We start from the raw sequence: 14,269 nt of genomic DNA on the forward strand, positions 1-14,269 counted from the left end.
CTAGTTCTAGCGAGAACCACATGAAGTGATAAGGGCCCAGGACCAACACAAGTTGAGAGTATGAGAGACCCCATATATAGAAAGCTGGGATCTCAAAAAACCACACCCTCAGAGTGAGTGTAATCCAGAAGCAAACGTACATGGATTTATAGTCAAATTGTTCCTCATCTGAATGTCCAGAGAGTATCAAACCTTGAACTTGGTTTAAGAATCCAGTAATGATCTCAGGTCTCTGAAGAAAGATATCATTTTCCAAGGTCAAAAATTATTCCAACAGTACCTGACAGTACCTGAGTACTTGAAGATAATTAGGTACACAAGGAAACTAGGAACCATGAGCAAGAACCAGCAGAAAGACAGCTAGCAGGAAAGACCCATGAAAACCTCAGAAATTGGCATTATCAGACACTTTATATGTAACAATATGTTTACTATGTTTTAATAAGATAAATTTGAAAAAGTAGGGAGCAAGTAGGAAACTATAAAAAGCAGCATGGCAGATTTGAAAAAAAGTGAATAGAGCTTCTAGAAATGAGAAATACAGAAATGAAGGTAAAAACTTAGTAGATGAATTTAATGACAGACTAGACACAGCTGAAAAGAAAACTGAACATTAGGTCAGAAGAATTTACCTGGAATATAATACAGGGAGTTTAAAAAATATAAAAAACAATGAAAGAGAAGAGACATAGAGGTCAGAGGAGGAAAGTCTAAAACATATTTAAACAGAATCCCAGGAGGAGAGTAGAGAGAGGATGGGGCAGAGCACTATTTGAAGAGTTTAGCCGAGGTTTTCTGGAACTGATGAAAAATAACAATGTCTATCTTTGAGAAGGCTGTGAATCTGTAGGGGGATAAATGAGAAGAAACCATACCTAGAAACATTGCAGTGAAAAATGCAGAAACCAAAGAAAGAAAAAAAATTGAAAGCAGCTGGAAAAAACGACAGGTTACTTCCAAAAAAATGGCAGTCTAATAGCAGACTTCTCAATAGAAAATGGAAACCAGAAAATGGTAGAATATTTTCAGTGTGCTGAAAGTAACAACCAATTTGTAATTTTAATACCAAGAGGAAATTTACAAATAAGATAAAAAATTTGTTTTATGATCAAAACAAAGTTTATCACCTCAATGAAGAAAAATTCAGAAAGAAGAATGTGATCCTCTTACATGTTGGATGCAAGACCTAAGAAGACCTAGGCTGGGCGCGGTGGCTCATGCTTGTAATCCCAGCACTGTGGGAGGCCGAGGCGGGTGGATCACCTGAGGTCAGGAGTTCGAGAGCAGCCTGACCAACATGGAGAAACCCTGTCTCTACTAAAAGTACAAAATTAGCTGGGTGTGGTGGTGCATGCCTGTAATCCCAGTTACTCGGGAGGCTGAGGCAGGAGAATTGCTTGAACCTGGAAGGCAGAGGTTGCGGTGAGCCAAGATAGTGCCATTGCACTCCAGTCTGGGCAACAAGAGAGAAACTCTGTCTCAAAAAAAAAAAAAAAAAAAAAAAAAAAGACCTAAGAAGAATTAAGGAAGAAGAAAACTGGTAAAAATGTAGATAAATCTAAATGAATACTAACTGCAACTACACACACACACACACACACATTTTTGTGTATATATATATTTATGTGTGAAATAAAAATTATGTCTTATGGGGTTAAGTAAAATATTGCCAACTATAATATATAAATTAGGGAGAGGGGAAAATGGAGTTAAAGTATTTAAAAATCCTAGTGTTATCCAGGAAGAGGAAATGGTTTATATATATATATATATATATATTTTTTTTTTTTTGATATATTAATCATCCAGACCTCTGTGGCTTCTGTCTCCCTTTTACACCAACAGAAACTTTCCATCTACTTCTTTAGATCAGCTACTTGAAAAAGCATTCCCACAGCTGACCTGTTGGTCCCTAGTAATACTTGTCATTTCCTTATATCACAGTTCTCTCCTTCCCAGAGTCCCAGGGTGTGTGTGTGAGGGAGAGAACTGGGTTACAGTGATGGTCAAGTGCAGCCTCACTTCCCACCTGGATTTACAGCCTCTAATATCCCAGCTCTGCTGCCCAGTAAAGCCTTCTCTACCAGATGTCTTTTACGCACAGTGACTTTGCCTCAAGGGCCCATCCTCCATCCTCCCCTATGTCTCCTCACTCCTCCTTTTCCTCCTCCTCCTCTCCCTCCTCCCTCTTCCTTCTTCTCTCCTCCTCCTCGTCCTTCTTCTTCTACTTCTTCTTCTCCTCCTCCTCCTCTTCCTCCTCCTTCTCCTCTTTCTCCCTCTTTCTTCCCTCCTTTACCCCAGTTTGACCTTTGAGAAATTCCACTCCACCAACTGCACATGTTTAAATGCCAATAATAGGCCAAGCTCAAGTTCTCTACCACAGAGCTTCTGGGTAGCTTGCAAACCAGCGTGGATATATGTCTTCAGCAGTCTTATTTTACCTAGAGCCCTCAGAGAACCTTTCTTTGAGAAGAGTGTTGCCTCATTCTATCAGGGTGGCTCACGCCTATAATCCCAGCACTTTGGGAGGCCGAGACAGGCAGATCACGAGGTCAGGAGATTGAGACCATCCTGGCTAACATAGTGAAACCCTGTCTCTACTAAAAATACAAAAAAATTAGCCGGGCGTGGTGGCGGGCACCTGTAGTCCCAGCTACTGGGGAGGCTGAGGCAGGAGAATGGCGTGAACCCAGGAGGCAGAGCTTGCAGTGAGCTGAGATGGTGCCACTGCACTCCAGCCTGGTTGACAGGGCAAGACTCTATCTCAAAAAAAAAAAAAAAAAAAAGAAAAGAAAAGAGTCTAGTACAGGGGATGTGGAACATGGAAACCCTTTTACACTGCTGGTGAGCATACAAATAGGTACAATCACTTTGGAAAACTGGTGTTATCTACTAAAGTTGAATATATGCCTACCCTGTGACCCAGGATTTCTCTTCCTGGATATGCATCCAACAGAAATGCATTCATCTGTGCACAAAAAGATATATACTAGAATGTTTAGAGCGACACTATTCATGACTGGTTCAGAGAGAACATGTTCCCAAATTGGAAACAGTTGAAATGTCCCAGTAGTAGAATGGACAAATACATGTCAGTATTCATCAGCTCACATAGAATAGTAGACAGTCAAGAGAATGAGTGAACTACATACAAGTATATGCAATAATGCAAATGAATCATATAATGAAAGATGCCACACACAAAATAGCATATGCTGTCTGACTGCATCAAATCCAGACAAAATTAGTCTATAATATTAGAAGTTATAATGAGGCCAGGCGTGGTGGCTCATGCCTGTAATCGCTACACTTTGGGAGGCCGAGGCAGGAGGATCATTTAAGGTCAAGAGTCCGAGACCAGCCTAGCCAACGTGGTAAAACCCTGCCTCTTCAAAAAAATACAAAAAAATTAGCTGGGCATGGTAGCGCATGCCTGTAATCCCAGCAACTCGGGAGGCTGAGGCAGGAGAATCACTTGAAACCAGGAGATGGAGGTTGCAGTGAGCCGAGATCATGCCACCGCACTCCAGTCTGGGTGACAGAGTGAGAATCTGTCTCAAAAAAAAAAAAAAAAAAAAAAAAAGTTAAGATGGGAGGAGGAAAGCATTGTGTCTGGATGGGTCACTAGGAATGAAATGTATGCTGAAGACACAATTACAACTACAGTCCTCCCTTTAGTTGCCCAACTTTGGCAAAAGACATAAACCTACAGATTCAAGAAACAGAGAAAACTCCAAACAATAAACTCAGTGAAACTTGTGCCAAGACACATCATAGTAAAACTTCTGAATCTAAAGCCAAAGAAAAAAATCTTGTTTTTTCAAACCTTTCTCTTACCTTAAGATTTCCTTTTGTCTTTTTGTTGTTGTTAAGAAAAAAATCTTGAAAACAATAAGACAGAAAGGATACCTTGCCTATAGGAGGAAAACAGTTCGAATGACAGCAAATTTCTCCCCAGATATGAAGGCCAGAAGGAAGTGGCACAGCATTTTTTTTTTTTTTTTTTTTTTGAGATGGAGTTTCACTCTTGTTGCCCAGGCTGGAGTGCAATGGCGCAATCTGGGCTCACTGCAACCTCCACCTTCTGGTTTCAAGTGCCTCAGTCTCCTGGGTAGCTGGGATTACAGGCACCTGCCACCAGGCCCAGCTAATTTTTGTACTTTTTAGCAGAGATGGGGTTTCACCATGTTGGCCAGGCTGGTCTTGAACTCCTGACCTTGTGATCTGCCCACCTCAGCCTCCCAAAGTGCGGGGATTACAGGCATGAGCCACTGCGCCCGGCCTGACACAACATTTTTTAAGTGCAGAAAGAAACGTACTGTCAACTCAGAATTCCACATCCAGTGAAATTTTTTTTTCAGGAATGAATGAAAAAAGATTTTCAGATAAAGGAAAATTGAGAGAATTTGTCACCCTCAGATCTCCCCTAAAAGAACAGATAACGGAAGTTCCCTAAACAGAAAGGTAAAGACATGTAAAGGAAGGCAAGATTTCCACACTTCATTTGTAGTGGTACTATGCTGAACCAGTAGACTGTGATAATTTATGTCTATATATTGTAATACCTAAAGCAATTACTAAAAAAGCATAAAGAGATATACTGCACAACACTACAGATAAACCAAAATGGATTTCCAAATAAATGTTCTAGTAACTCCTTTTCACAAGATGGTGCCAAAAGTGACGAAGAAAGTTCCTGCCTCTCCTAAAGCCAAAGCAAAGGTTTTGAAGGCCAAGAAGGCAGTGTTGAAAGGTGTCCACAGCCACACAAAAAAGGAAGATCTGCACATCACTCACCTTCCAGCGGCCCAAGACACTGAGACTCTGGAGGCAACCCAAATATCCTCAGAAGAGTACCCCAAGGAGAAACAAGCTTGACCACTATGCTATCCTCAAGTTTCTGCTGACCACGGAGTCTGCCATGAAGATCTAAGACAACCACATGCTGTGTTTATTGTGGATGTTAAAGCCAACAAGCACTAGATCACACAGGCTGTGAAGAAGCTCCATGACATTGATATGCCCAAGGTCACCACCCTGATTTGGAGAGAAGAAGGCATATGTTTGACTGGCTCCTGATTATGATGCTTTGGATGCTGTCAACAAAATTGGGATCTTCTAAACTGAGTCCAGCAGGTTAATTCTAAATATATGTATATCTTATCTTTTCACCATAAAAAAATGTACCAGTAACCAACAAGGAAAGAAAACAGAAAGATAAAACAGAAGAAACAAACAGAAAACAAAAAATAAAATGGCACATAGGCCATTAGACATAAATGGTTTAAATGCATCAATTAAAAGACAAGAGATTGGTAGAGTGGAATAAAAAACATGACCAACTCTATATTGTCAACAAGAAACTCACTTCAAATATAAAAATATAGACAGATTGAAAGTAAGTGAATGGAAAAAATATATCCTGCAAACACATTCATCAAAAGAAAGAAGCTACCACTTGGTTGAGTTTATGGGGGAAAAAGAAAGGAAGAGTGGCTATATTAATATCATATAAAGTAAGGCCAGGCGCGGTGGCTCACACCTGTATTCCCAGCACTTTGGAAGGCCAAGGCAGGTGGATCACCTGAGGTCAAGAGTTTGAGACTAGCCTAGCCAACATAGTGAAACCCTGACTCTACTAAAACTACAAAAAATTAGCTAGGCGTGGTGGCAGGTGCCTGTAATCCCAGCTACTCAGGAGGCTGAGGCAGGAGAAACACTTGAACCTGGGAGGCAGAGGTTGCAGTGAGCCGAGATCACGCCATTGCACTCCAGCCTGGGCAATGAGAGTGAAACTGCATCTGAAAAAAATAAAAAAAAATTATGTAAAGCAGACTTGAGAAAAAAAAAATTCCAGGGACAGAGAGGGATATTACATACTAATAAAAAGTCCAATCTTTTATCTACCAAGAAGACATAGCAATTCAATGTATCAAGAAGACACAACAACTCTAAATGTGTATACATAAAACAGCAGAGCTGCAAAGCATGTGAAGCAAAAACTGATCAAACTGGAAAGAGAAGTAGACAAATCCACAATTCTAGCTGGAGACTCCAACACCCCTTCATCAACAGTTGATAGAATAAATAGAGAGAAATAGAACAATATAGAAAAACTCTAGCACCATCGACTAACTGGAGCTAATCAACACCAACAGAACATGGTACCCAACAACAGCAAACATACATTCTTTTCAAATGTCTACAAAATATTTATCAGATACACCATATCCTGGGGCATAAGACAAACCTCAACAAATTTAAAATAATTGAAATCATATAAGTAGATCCTCTGACTGCAGTGGAATCAAACTAGGAACCGCTAACAAAAAGATAGCAAGAAAATCTCCAAACACTTGATAACTAAACAACATGCTTCTATATAATCCATGGGTTAAGACTCAAGGGAAATAAAAACTACATTGAACTGAATTAAATGAAAACATAACATACCAAAATCTACGGGACATGGCTAAAGCATTACTAGGAGGGTAATTTATAGCATGAAATAATTACATTAGAAAAGAGGGAAATGGAAAAAGATGTTTCTTTAGTAAGATAGAAAGATATCCAGCCCAGCACTTTGGGAGGCCGAGACGGGTGGATCACGAGGTCAGGAGATCAAGACCATCCTGGCTAACACGGTGAAACCCCGTCTCTACTAAAAAATACAAAAAACTAGCCGGGCGAGGTGGCGGGCGCCTGTAGTCCCAGCTACTCGGGAGGCTGAGGCAGGAGAATGGCGTAAACTTGGGCGGCGGAGCTTGCAGTGAGCTGAGATCCGGCCACTGCACTCCAGCTTGGGCGACAGAGCGAGACTCCGTCTCAAAAAAAAAAAAAAAAAAAAAAAAAAAAAAAAAAAAAAGATATCCAGGACATAGTGTTAGGTGGGAAAAGTAAGGTGCGGAGCAGTAACAGAGTATGCTACATTTGTATAAGAAAGGGTGGGTGTGGCTGGGCGCGGTGGCTCACACCTGTAATCCTAGCACTTTGGGAAGCAGAGGCGGGCGGATCACGAGGTTAGGAGTTCAAGATCAGCCTGACCAACATGGTGAAACCCGGTCTCTACTAAAAATACAAAAAGTAGCCGGGCATGGTGGCGTGTGCCTGTAATCCCAGCTACTCAGGAGGCTGAGGCAGGAGAATCGCGTGAACCTGGGAGGTAGAGGTTGCAGTGAGCCGAGATTGCGCCACTGCACTCCAGCCTGGGCAACAGAGCTAGACTCGGTCTCAAAAGAAAAAAAGAAAAAAGGGCAGGCAGAACGCTTATATACTGCTGGTGGGTGTGTAAATTAGTTCAACCATTGTGGAAAACAGTTTGGCCATTCCTCAAAGACCTAAAAACAGAACCATCATTCAACCCAGCAATCCCGTTCCTGGCTTTATAAACCCAAAGCAATGTAACACACACACTCATATGTTCATTGAGGCACTAGTCACAATAGCAAAGACATAGAATCAACCTAAATGACCATCAGTGATAGACTGGATAAAGAAAATGTGGGACATATACACCATGGAATACTATGCAGCCATAAAAAAGAATGAGATCATGTCCTTTTCAGGAACATGGATGGAGCTGGAGGCCATTATCTTTAGCAGACTAATGCAGCAACAGGAAACCAAATACCACATGTTCTTACTTATAAGTGGGAGATAAATGATGAGAACACATGGACTCATAGAGGGGAACAACATACACTGGGGCCTATCAGAGGGTGGAGGGTGGGAGGAGGGAGAGGATCAGGAAAAATAACTAATGGGTACTAGGCTTAGTATCTGGGTTATGAAAAAATCTATACAATAAACCCCCATGATACAAGTTTACCTATGTAACAAACTTGCACTTTACCTGTGGATGTACCATAAAAGTTAAAAAAAAAAAAAAAAAAAAAAAAAGAGCCAGCCGCGGTGGCTCACGCCTATAATCTCAGCACCTTGGAAGGCTGAGGTGGGTGAATTGTTTGAGCTCGGGAGTTCACAACCAACCTGGGCATTATGGTGAAAACCCATCTCTACTAAAATTACAAAAATTAGCCAGGCATGGTGGTGTGCATCTGTAGTCCCAGCGACTCGGGAAGCTGAGGTGGGAGGATCGCTTGAGCCCGGGAGGTGGAGATTGCAGTGAGCCGAGATCACGCCACTGCACTCCAGCCTGGGTGACAGAGCGAGACCTTGTCTCAAAAAAAAAAAAAAAAAAAGGTTGGGGGGGAACCAGAAAAGACATTTGTATTTGCTAAATTCTGCATAAAGAAACGCTGAAAGGATACGTGAACAATAAAAGTGCTTACCCACAGGATCTAACAGGAGGTGCGGGGGGAGAGGGCTGGAAAGAGTGGAGTGGATGGGGGTGACGGTGGGAACAAGATTTCTCCGTCTATGTTTGGTTATATTGCCATGATTTGTTGAACTTTATAATCTATTACCTATTTAAAACAATAAAATATTATTGTTAAAAAAATTTTTGGCCGGGCGGGGTGGCTCACGCCTTTAATCCCAGGACTTTCGGAGGCCGAGGCAGGTGAATCACGAAGTCAGGCGATCGAGACCATCCTGGCTAACACGGTGAAACCCCGTCTTTACTAAAAATGCAAAAAATTAGCCGGGCATGGTGGCGGGCGCCTGTAGCTCCAGCTACTCGGTAGGCTGAGGCAGGAGAATGGCGTGAACCCAGGAGGTGGAACTGGCAGTGAGCCGAGATCGCGCCACTGCACTCCAGCCTGGGCAACAGAGCAAGACTCCGTCTAAAAAAAAAAAAAAAAAAAAAAAAAAAAAAAAAAAAATTGAGCATAAGGAAAATGTGGTCCACAATCTTTCCACCAGATCATTCTTTTCCACCTTTCAAAAGTAACAGTACATTATTAGAACATTCCAAATCAATGTAGAGAAGTGTAAAATTGAAGAGTAAATCTCCACTTTCTCAGAGTTCCAGGGTAATCTGTACGTTTCTTATATTTTCTTCCAGAAAAGCACCTATTTATATGATTTATCCTGGATGAGCTGTTCGTGTTTCCTCATTAACAGTATGTCTTGACCGTGTCATTATGTGTACCAATTTTCAGTATTTGCTATAATATGTGTAATTATTTATCTATTGATGGGCATTCAGGTTGCCTCTAGTTTTTCGAAAAAATAAATGTTTGTTTTGCTATTACCAATAATGCCCTAACAGTCAGTGTTGTTTAAACATTGTAAAATTACAAATTCATTTTGAACTTAGAAGTAAAAATGACGCATTTGTGTCTTTTGTAAAATTCGATAGTTTTGCATGATGCCAGACGTCTTTTCCCCAAGAGACATTTTAAAACACCTTTGTAAGCAGAAAGAGAGTGAAAGGCAAAGTCTCATCTTAAGCTCTCCCCCCACTCCCCTACCCCCAGACGCCCCTCCCCCGCACCCTGGAGTCTCCGAGGGAAGGTGGTGCTGGAATGGAATGTTACTTTTTAAATACCAAGGGTTTGGGCTCTAATTGCTACTAGCCCAGAGAGATAAAATGCTTTGCCCTAAACGAGGCCTGGGACCCGGCTCCTTGCCCTGTCCCCAAGCCCAGCTCTTCTGAGCAGCGCTGTACCTCCAGTCAGGCCCTAGGGAATCTCAGTCTGATGCTCAATTTTCCTGTCTCATCGCAGCTCTTTTCTGCCCTCCGCTGGAAGGTCTGAAGAGTGACTCAAATCTGCTCCTTAGGCTCTGGCGCCCTCTGCTGGCTTGATGATTCACGGCAATCCTTAAAAGATGGTCGGAACTACATGCAACGATTCCCGCTCCTCACTGCCATATGGGGAAACTGAGACAGCAAGTGGGGAAGTGATTTGGTCAAGAAATCAAAGCAGGCCGGGAGCAGTGGCTCACGCCTGTAATCCCAGCACTTTGGGAGGCCTAGTCAGGCGGATCCCTCGAGCTCAGGAGTTCGTGACCAGCCTGGGCAACATAGCGAAATCCCATCTCTTAAATAAATAAATAAATAAATAAGCGCGCCTGTAGCCCCAGCTAGTCGGAAGGCTGAGATGGGAGGATGACCTGGGCCCAGGAGGTGGAGGTCGCAGTCAGCCGGGATAGCACTACTGTACTCCAACCTGAGCGACAGAGTAAGACCCTGTCTCAAACAACAACAACAATAGCAACAACAGCAACCACTCAAATAATCTCCTAGGATCAGGATTTGGACCTTCTGACCCTTCATCCAGCACTGTTTCCAGCACACCATTGTTGGAAGGAATGGAGAAGGCACAGAGTTGTCATCCACTGGGGCGGTATGCCTTTCTAGCTAATCAGGCGGAAACCCCTGGACTGGAGAAGCAAATGCTCAGCTGAGCTCGTCCTTTGCTGTGCTCAGAAGCAGTGGGCCCTGCTGCCCCCTCTGGGATGCTTCATTCCTCCCCTCTGCACATGGATGGGTTTAATAATGCCCTCGGCATAGGCTGCGTGTCCCCAAATGCCATTATTTGTAGGCACTTTTATGTATTTTTACCATATCTGTGTACCACCTGCACTACTATAATTATTTTATTTTATTTTATTATTTATTTATTTATTTATTTTTTGAGACGGAGTCTCACTCTATCACTCAGGCTGGAGTGCAATGGCGCAGTCTCGGTTCCCTGCAACCTCCGCCTCCCAGGTTCAAGCGATTCTCCTATCTCAGCCTTCTGAGTAGCTGGAACTACAAGTGCCCACGACCACACCCAGCTATTTTTTTTTTTTTTTTCCCGAGACAGAGTTTCATTCTTGTTGCCCAGGCTGGAGCGCAATGTGTGATCACGGCTCACTGCAACCTCCACTTCCTGGGTTCTGGAGATTCTCCTATCTCAGCCTCCTGAGTAGCTGGGATTACAGGCGTGTGCCACCACAGCTGGCTAATTTTTGCATTTTTAGTAGAGATAGGATTTCACCATGTTGATCAGGTTGGTCTCCAACTCCTGACCTCAGGTGATCCACCTGCCCCAGCCTCCCAAAATGTTGGGATTACAGGCCTGAGCCACCGCACCTGGCCCTATTTTATTTTTTGAGACAGTGCTTCACTCTGTCATCCAGGCTGTAGTGCAGTGGTCTGATCATAGCTCATTGCAGCCTTGACCGTCTGGGCACAAGCGATCCTCCCACCTCAGCCTCCCAAGTAGCTGGAACCACAAACATGCACCACCACCACGCCCGACTAATTTTTAAATTTTTTTAGAGATGGGGTCTGGCTATGTTTCCCAGGTTGGTCTCAAACTCCTGGGCTTGAGCCATTTTCCTGCCTCAGCCTCCCAAAGTGCTGGGATTACAGGTGGGAGCCACTGTGCTCAAGCAGACTTTGATTTCCTTAGTGTTTTTCTTTAAATGGTCTTATTTTAAACCTGAAATTCCAAGTAAATTTGTCATCCTTACCCTGTGTAATGATGCACAGGTGCATCTGGTTTCCTGAGAATTGCCTTTGAGTGTTCATTATCTTCACCTAGCATGAGAAGACTTGATCCTCATCCTGAATTCTTCACTTAAAAAAAATAACCATTATTTACTGGCCGGGCATGGGGACTCACGCCTGTAATCCTGGCACTTTGGGAGGTGGAGGCGGGCACATCACTTGAGGCCAGGCGCTTGAGACCAGCCTGGCCAACATGGTGAAATCCTGTCTTTACCAAAAATACAAAATTTAGCCAGATGTGGTGGCACATGTCTGTAATTCCAGATATTCAGGAGGCTGAGGCAGGAGAATTGCTTGAACCCGGGAGGCAGCGGTTGCAGTGAGCCAAGATCACGCCACTACACTCCAGCCTGGGTGACAGAGTGAGACTCCGACTCAAAACAAACAAACAAACAAAAAAAAACAAAAAAAAAAAACCCCAAAACAAAACAAAAACAAACACCAACCCAAAAAACCCACCATTATTCACGAAGGAGAACCTGGATTTTTCAGTAATGGCCTTGCTCAGTGGCTTGGTGTCTTCCCATCACTGTTACATCCTCATTACAGCTCTGCAGGGAAGGCATTCTTATCCTTGTGGGAAATTGAGGCACAGAAAGGCTTAGTAACTTACTTGCCCAAGGCCCCATAGTTCGTAAGAGGTTGAGCTGAACTCAATCACATTTTATTTCCAAAGCCAACTGATATGATCTTGCTTGTCTTCTAAAATTAAAAGTAGGATGATGCAAAGCTATAGTTAAGAAATCATGGGCCAGGTGTAGTGGCTCACGCCTGTAATCCAAGCACTTTGGGAGGCCAAGATGGGAGGATCACCTGAGGTCAGGAGTTCAAGACCAGCCTGGTCAACATGGTGAAACCCTGTCTCTAGGAAAAACACAAAAATTAGCAGGGCATGGTGGCGGGCACCTGTAATCCCAGCTACTTGGGAGGCTGAGGCATGAGGATCGCTTGAACCTAGGAGGCAGAGGTCATAGTGAATCAAGATCACGCCACTATACTCCAGCCTGGGCGACAGAGTGAGACTCTGTCTCAAAAAAAAAAAAAAAAAAAAAGGAAGGAAGGAAGAAAGAAAAAAAGAAATCATGATGGCAGATTCTGTGCCATCAGGGGGACTCACTATGTAGTGGGGCAGACGGAGATGGTGGGAGGCAGACACGTGAGCACAGTGGGTGGACCATGCTGTGATAGAGGCATGCGCAGGGTGTGAGACCTGGATATACAGGAGGTTCCAGGAATGTGTGGGCTATAAGTCCTGGAGATAGTGGGGTGGGGAGTGGAGGGTTGTAGGAGGAGGAGTGGAGAAGAAGGAGCATTAAAGGGTCCTGCTTTTGATGTCATTGCCCCAGCTAGGTACCTGTGGCTCCCTCTGATCACTTATAGGCCATCTAGTAACATTCTCTTCTTGATGGGGTGGCTCTGTCTGGGGCTTGGGTTGGGGCGGGGGTTGTGCTGGACCACTGTGAGATAGGCAAGGAGGACGTGCTCAGGTGGGAGTGGGGGAGCTACGTGCAGAGGCACAAGCTGGAATGCTAATACCACTCAGTGATCATGATCTTGGCCTCAGTTTCCTCATCTGCCAAACATCCCAAAGTAAACACAGAGTACCGCCCAGGCTGCCCTGCAAGGAAGGATGTGCTGACCATCTGCAGGAGTGTGGTCAGCAGATGGTCTCCAGCTGTCAGCCCTTTCAAGGTTGACCTCAGCTGCAGAGCCCCTTCTCTGCAGGGGCTGCCCACGTAGCTGGTGACAGAGTGAAGTGAGGTGCAAAGGCCTGGCCATTTCAACCCAGTAAGGGACACCCTAATGGGCAAAACTCCCTCCAGAGCTCAAGGCTCCTGGGTGGGCGGAGGTTTGTCTGCACAGCCCTGCTTCCTCCCCTTTCTGCCAACAGGTGTTGATTCCAAATAAACCTCTTGCACCCCAGTCTCTATCTCAGCATCTACTTTTGGAGAACCCAGCCTGTGATCTAACCCTATTATTATTTTTATTTTTAAATTTAATTTTATTTATTTATTTATTTAGAGACAGAATCTATCTCTGTCGCTTAGGCTGGAGTGCAGTGGTGCAATCTTGGCTCACTGCAACCTCCACCTACCAGGTTCAAGCGATTCTCCTGCCTCAGCCTCCCAAGCAGCTAGGATTACAGACTTCCGCCACCACGCCTGGCTAATTTCTTTTCTTTTCTTTCTTTCTTTTTAGACAGAGTCTTCCTCTGTCGCCAGGCTGGAGTGCAGTGGCATGATCTTGGCTCACTGCAACCTCCACTTCCCGGGTTCAAGTGATTCTCCTGCCTCAGCCTCCCAAGTAGCTGGGACTGCAAGTTTGCGCCACCAGGCCCAGCTAATTTTTGTATTTTTAGTAGAGATGGGGTTTCACCATGTTGGCCAGGATGGTCTCGATCTCTTGACCTTTTGATCCACCTGCCTCAGCCTCCCAAAGTGCTGGGATTATGGGCGTGAGCCACTGTGCCCGGCCAACACCCAGCTAATTTTTGTATTTTTAGTAGAGATGGGATTTTGCAATGTTGACTAGTCTGGTCTCGAACTCCTGACCTCAGGTGATCTGCCCTCCTCGGCCTCCCAAAGTACTGGGGTTTCAGGCATGACCCACCGTGTCCAGCCTGATCTACCCCTTTTACATGCCAGGACATAAGAGGCATGCAACCCGTTTTGATTAAACAGTTCTGGTTATGAATCTAAAATGTGAGAGTGATTTTGCTCGTTGGGACCTACCTTCTGGCCAGCCCTAGATTCACTTTTGGTGGAGGCATTGCCAGTAGGTAGCTAGGAAGATCAGTCTGTGGGATTCAGTGACAGCCCTCCTTCATGATCTGGCCAGCATAGAACCAGGGCAAATAACTACACA

The sequence above is a fragment of the Macaca mulatta genome, chromosome 12, assembly GCF_049350105.2.
Source record: "Macaca mulatta isolate MMU2019108-1 chromosome 12, T2T-MMU8v2.0, whole genome shotgun sequence".
NCBI lineage: Eukaryota > Metazoa > Chordata > Mammalia > Primates > Cercopithecidae > Macaca > Macaca mulatta.